Source organism: Tupaia chinensis, unplaced genomic scaffold (assembly GCF_000334495.1).
Source record: "Tupaia chinensis unplaced genomic scaffold, TupChi_1.0 Scaffold147500_1, whole genome shotgun sequence".
Classification (NCBI taxonomy): Eukaryota; Metazoa; Chordata; class Mammalia; order Scandentia; family Tupaiidae; genus Tupaia; species Tupaia belangeri.
The window spans coordinates 1,188,877-1,195,024 of NW_006207351.1; the positions used below are offsets into that span (position 1 = coordinate 1,188,877).

Below are 6,148 nucleotides of genomic sequence, written 5' to 3' on the forward strand. Positions count from 1 at the left end.
TGTGCGTGGTCGTGCTGAGCTGGGGTTGCAGGCGTGTGCGGCATGTAGCCTCCAGCCTCCCAAGCTGTGCGCTGTGCCCCCATCTTGCTGTCTCTGTGAGCTTGGCTCCTGAGGTAGGCCTGAGCAGGCTCTGTGGGATTTGGGACTGTGGAGCCTGGGGAGCCAGGGCCTGCCCTCCCCGGAGGGACTGTGGTTTGCTGCAGGAGCCCGTGCTCGGTGGCTTCTTGCTCGGAGATGTGGCCCGACGGGCTATGTAAAAGCAGGGGAGACAGGGAGGAAGAGGTGCCCTGGGCCCTGGGAGGGTCCAGGACCCCAGCTGCCAGCTCCCCGCCAGGGATGTTACCCAAGAGGCAGCAGAGGGTTCTGATGTGCCGAGGTGCGCCTGACTGGCCCCTGCGATGACGTAACCCCCATTGTGCAACGGGACTAAGGGTCAGCAGGGAGGGGTGCCGGGTGCTTTGCATCACCCGCACACTGAACCGGGTCGGGGTCAATTACGCACTCCGGAGGCCGGGACGCAGGGAGCCAGGCAGGAAGCTGGTGTGCCCAGGCAGCGCGGAGCGAGGGTCTGGGGAAGCGGAGGGGACGTGGCACACCATCTGCCCTTCTGGCTGTGCCCCGCGGCAGGGGCCGGATTGAAACCTGGCACCTGTTGCATAGTGGGTCTGCGTCCAGGCCCTCTGCCCCGTGCCGCTCTGACGCGAGTGTGTAAAAATAAGCTCTTGCAGCAGCTCTCGAAATCCACACTGAGCTGAGCAAACAGCCACCCGATCCGGCCGCCGAGAACAGCCGCTGGCACTGCCAGGCCTGCCACTCAGGTGGGACTCGCGTGGGCGTTTTCCGTGGGGCTCGACCAGCCCCGCGTTCTCTGTCCTGAGCTCGGAACCTGACCGTGGGGCTGCGTCCTGTCCGCTGTCCCCACAGGAGGGTTCCAGCAGACAAGCTTCCGGGCGGTCAAAGGCGCCATGCTGCCCCCCTCTGGTCAGGACTTGGGGCCGAACTCAGGTCCTGAGCGTGGGTCTTCGGTCCCCTGGCTGCTCATGGACCGGCACCTGGAGACCGGGTGGCAGGACGCACCCCGGCCCAGGGCGCTCCGGGAGTGGGCCCTCTCCCCTGGCTCAGAGAGGAGCTGCCGCCCGTCGGTGGATGGAAGTCAGGAAGTGGGGGAAACAGTTCCTGGCCTCTGAGCAAGGTGGAGGGAAGCAGCTGGCCTCGGGCAAGCCTGAGGTGGCCAAGCAGAGGTGCAGGGTCTGGCCTGTCTCCCTGTCTCCCCCTCAGGAGAGTTCAGAGATCCGGGTGCTGGTCCTGCCTTTACCACAAGCTGTGGGGCCTCAGCCAGGGAGCCCCCTTCCCAGAGCCTCAGTTTCTCCACTCGCTTTGCTCTTTTCCAAGATTGCTCTGGCTTTCTGGGCCCCTGAAATTACATGAGTTTGAGAATTGGCTTTTCATTTCTGTGAAAAAAAATTATTGGAATTTTTATAAGGATTGCATTAAATCTGTAGATTGTGGGGCCAGTAGGAGGCATAGTGGTTAAGGTGCTGGATTCCCACATGGCTGACCATGGTTCGAGTCTTGGACCTGAAACTTTGAAAATCATGCCAGACACGTGTGCGTGCGTGCCCAGAATCTTCAGAGGAGAATGGAGGAGAAGGGATTGTGGTGCGGCCATCCCCCCGGGGGTGATTTCTCGCTTTTCCTCTCTCTGTCTCTCTCCAACAAGCACTTGCACCTACCTATGGAGAAAAAGTAAAAGAGAAGAATCTGTAGATTGGATTAGGTAGCATTAACATCATAATAATATTAAGTCTTGGGACTAGCAGATGGTGTAATGGTTATGTCGTTGGACTCCCACATAGTTGACTGTGGTTTGAGTCCCAGATCCGATGGTTAAAACTCACGCCAGGAGTGTGTGCATGCGTGTCCAAAATCCCAAGAGGAGAAGGGATTGCAGCATGGCCATCCCCCCTGGGGGTGACGTCTCACTTTCTGTCTGTCATTTTCTGTCTCTCTGGCAAGTGCATGTGCCCTATGCCAAAAATCTCTCTCTCAAAAAAAAAAAAAAAAACACATTAAGTCTCTCAATCCATGGACATGGGGTGGACTTCTGTTTATTCGGATCTTTATTTTCTTTAGGCAGTATTCACACTTGTCATTGCACGAGACTTTTTCCTCCTTGGTTAAATCTATCTCTAGATATTTTATTCTTTTGGATGCTATTCTAAGTGGAATTATTTTAATTTCTTTTCTAGATTGCTCATTGATGTGCAGAAACACAACTTAATTGTAGGTGTTGCCCGTTCCTATCTCGCGGTTTTGCTGTTTATTAGTCCAGTAGTGTGTGCATGTGTGCGTGTGTGTGTGCACGCGTGTGTGATGTTCTCTGTGTGAATGCACTCACTGCTCCCTCTCCTCCACCCCGCCCACCACAGCACTGCGGCGCTTACTCTCCCACCACTACCCTCCCTCCCCAAACTCCTGGGTTTTGCTGAGAAAGAGGAGGAGAGGCATACCCTCCGCAAGATCTCATCACGTGACCCCCTTTCCCCAGCCCTCCAGCTCGTCAGAATCCTGGGCATCCACACCTGCACCTGGCACGTTGGCAACTTGACCCAGGGATCCAAACCTGCGGGCAGCCGGTGGCTCTCAGCAGTGCTGTCCAGTGCCCTAGCAACCGTGCCGCGGGGCAGGGCAGGGCTAGCCGGTCTGTTACTGACGAGGGAGAACTCTGACCCTCAGCTGTTGGCCCTCTGCCTTAGCTTCTCGGGCTGCCATGACAGAGCACCACAGGCCGGAGGTGGAGAGACAGGCACCCAGCATCTCGCCGTTCTGGAGGCTGGAAGTCCAGGACCAACGTGTCGGCGGGCCATGCCCCTCCGGGACGGCGGGCCCCTTCCTAGCCTCTCGCCTGGCTTCTGGCCACTGCTGGCACCCTCCAGAGCTCCTTGGCTTACAGCAGCATCACTCCGACTGTCTGCAGCACCTGGCCTGCGTGGCTCTGCCAGTGCGTCTCTGGCCCAAGCTGCCCTTTGATAAGGATCGGGGCGCATGGCGGTGCCATGTCGGAACCTCATCCTCCCAGGACTGTTTTCCATTCTGGGGCCCTGGGGTGGGACTGCACAGCTCCTTGCTGACGAGCTGAGACTCAGTCATGGCACGCTCTCGTGGGCACTCCCACTGCCGTACTCTCGCCGGTGACTTCGTTTAATATACATGGTGCTTTAAGCATAATATTGTTTATATTTTCACATGGAATACTAGTCATGTTTTCTTTCTTTTAATCTTGAAAATGAAAATACTTTGTACTTCAAGGTTTTAGTTTTTAAGTTCTATTTATTTATTTATTCCTTGAGAGAGACAGGCAGGCAGGCATCCCCACGAGTCCTCGTGCTGTGACCCACCCCCAAGTTCGGCTAGCCTAGGTCATGGCACACGCGTGTCCAGCATGTCCGGGGAACTGGACAAGAACCCAGGGCCTTCCCGTGTGGGCCCAGCACTGCAGGGGGCTGTACTGCTGAGCCACGCTGGCCTCCTATACCAAGGCTTTAGAATGGCTATTCTGTATTTTATGGAAATAACTTCATTGGGGTTTTCATGCTGGACTATTTAGTCCACCTGGGAATTAATTTGCGTATGGCACAGAAGAGTCTCTTGAATGAACACGCGTGTCCTAAGGAGAAACGTTGGTTCGTGTCTTTTACCTGCCTCCTGATCAGCACAGAACACGCCCCCGTGAGACCCTCAAGTTCACTATTACGCAGAGTGGCGCTGCGTCCTGTGCCATTTTCCACTTTCCTTTCAGACTTAGCAGGGCGGGAAAGCAGCCACCAGCCTGCTCCGAACGCCGCTTCCTTAGCGACCAGAGCCTCCGGCACGGACGGTCAGAAAGGTGGCAGGAAATCGCTGCTCGCTCCGTATCACACAGCGGGAACACACACACATGCTCACGTGTATGTCCTACGCATGCACACACCATAGTGAAAGTGTAACGGACCCAGAAGGCCTGCTGTGCACTCGTGCTTGTGGAAACAGATAATACGAAAGTCTTCGAAAATACACAGCTTCATGGAAAATGCGTATTAAAAAAATGCGTGCATTTCAACTTTTTTTTTGCACCAGAATACTTTGATTCTGTTTTTCCACGAACATTTTGAAGTCCTTTTGTACGGCGACAATCCCGCCTCTACCCTTAGCAGTGTTTTACCTCATTTCTTCGCCTCATGCTCTGTCCAGGCTCTTGTGAGCGACTTTGACAGGAAGCCATAGGTTGTCTTTTATTTGTTTGCTTAGTTTAATCTGCCAGTAGGTGCCTGAGCTCTCTGGAGACACACAGAGAGAAGGAGGCAGCACCCCGTGGGCATGGTCACGCAGTCTCTTCTGCTCCATTTCTCCCGCCTCTCAGAATTGCAAGCGAGCACAGGAGGCCGGCATGATTTTCAGGCTGCTGGGTCTGGGACTTGAACCACACAGTTGGTCACGAGGGATCCAGCCTCCTCCACACCATGCCACTGGCTGGCCCCTAAAATAGAGGTTTTTGATACATTATCTGCAACTCCGAATGCCAAAAGCTCTGGAAGCGGGAAGTTCTTAAACAGTTTGTGGCCAACTCTCTGGGCAGCAGAACCTGGCTTGAAGTGACCTGGGCCGTCCGGACTCTACATCCATGATGGGGTTGGTGCGCTGGGCGGCCCGCGCTCACATGCTTGGCCGCGTGCAGGGAGCGCCTTCAGTGGACGCGGTCCTTGCGCGATCACTGCAGGGCATGGGGAAGCCCTAGGCGTGGCCTACCCCTGGGCTTTACAGAGAACCCTGACCGCTAGCCAGAGAGGGCCAGGAGCGGCCTTCGACCACGGGTCTCCACAGCTGAAGCGCGAGGCCTTGCCTCCGTGCAGAGGAGCGAGTGCAGGACAGCGTGGGGCCGCGGCCTTCTCCAGCAGAGGGCTGGGTCCCCCCGACCTCCACTCGCATTTGCCCGTTCTCAGTCCACGGCCCTTTGCCTCGGGGTCCCCTAGCTCTTCGTCCTTGGGCTGCCCAGTCCTCACGGCGCTGTGACCCAGCATGTAACGATACACTCTTGCCCGTGAAAAATCTGGGAGCCCTCGATAGCGAGCGTCCATCGATCCCAAGGCTCGTGAAGGTGCAGCTGTGTAATCAGTGAACTCCGGAGCCCTGGCTGGCGGCAGGTCCTTTGTGACTGAGCGGGGGTCTCTACGCCACCGTCTTCACTGATCGCTATGTTCTGTGCTTCGTCGTAGTCACTGCCATTTCCCACGGAACTTGGAAGCCGTATTCAGGCTGAACCATGTTGCTTTCGGGTCCGGAATGGAAGGAGCTTCGTTCTCAGTCTCATTCTTATAAGAAGGAAAAGCTCGACCGGCAGAAAATCAGCCCCTCTTCCTGGGCCCGGCAGAATACGCATGCAGTGAAGTGCCGCTTCCTGAGGGGAGACAGCAGGTCCACACATGGCTGGGCCGAGCGGATGCTCCCGGGGGCCGCCAGGGCTGGGGTCACCATGACATGCTGGAGGCTCAGTGAGAAGCTCGGGAGCTAGAACTTCCCGCCCCGCCATGGGGGCACCATGGTGGCACTGTGGTGGCACACCAGGTGGTGGCCCTGGAGCCACGTGAAAGATCCCACATACAGGGCCAGCAGGTGGCGTGGTGGTTAAGGTGCTGGACTCTCACACAGCCGACCTCGGTTCAGGTCCCAGACCTGTAGCTGGCTTTCTCTCTCTCTCTGGTCAAATTAAATAATAAATGAAACTAAATAAAATAATTCTAAGAAATTAAAGAGCCCACACGTATGTGCCTGTGGCCTGGGCTGACTGAGGCTAGGGTGGTTGTGGTGTAGAGCCCAGGTGGTGCCTGTCTCCTGTCTCTCCCCGCAGAGAGACAGCGTGTACCCAGGAGTAAACCAGTTAGAAGTGAGTGGCTGGGCACGACTCAGATGCAGGCGGGGCTGCCTGTGCCCGCGCCAGCAGTAAGCCCCACGGAGCACGGTGGCAGGAGTTCTTTCTGGAGCCGCGACTACAAACCAGAAGTGTCGAGCGGACATCAGTGCCGGGGTGGGGGAGTTCTCGGTGCAGCCCCAGGGGCGCCGCTTTCGTAACAAGGTCACAGCAGGGACTGCAAACCGGGTGTTTCCAGCAAAG

At 56.5% G+C, this 6,148-nt stretch overlaps 1 protein-coding gene across 1 annotated transcript in view; it reads left to right on the forward strand.

Annotated features, from left to right (window-relative positions):
* The first annotated feature begins 493 nt into the window (after positions 1-493).
* Positions 494-6,148, forward strand: part of ALDH1L1 (aldehyde dehydrogenase 1 family member L1) — a 60,547-nt gene continuing 54,892 nt past the window's right edge. Inside the window, exon 1 of the mRNA XM_027768783.1 lies at positions 494-818. The gene's annotated coding sequence lies outside the window, so the exon portion shown is untranslated. The remainder of the gene's footprint in view (positions 819-6,148) is intronic.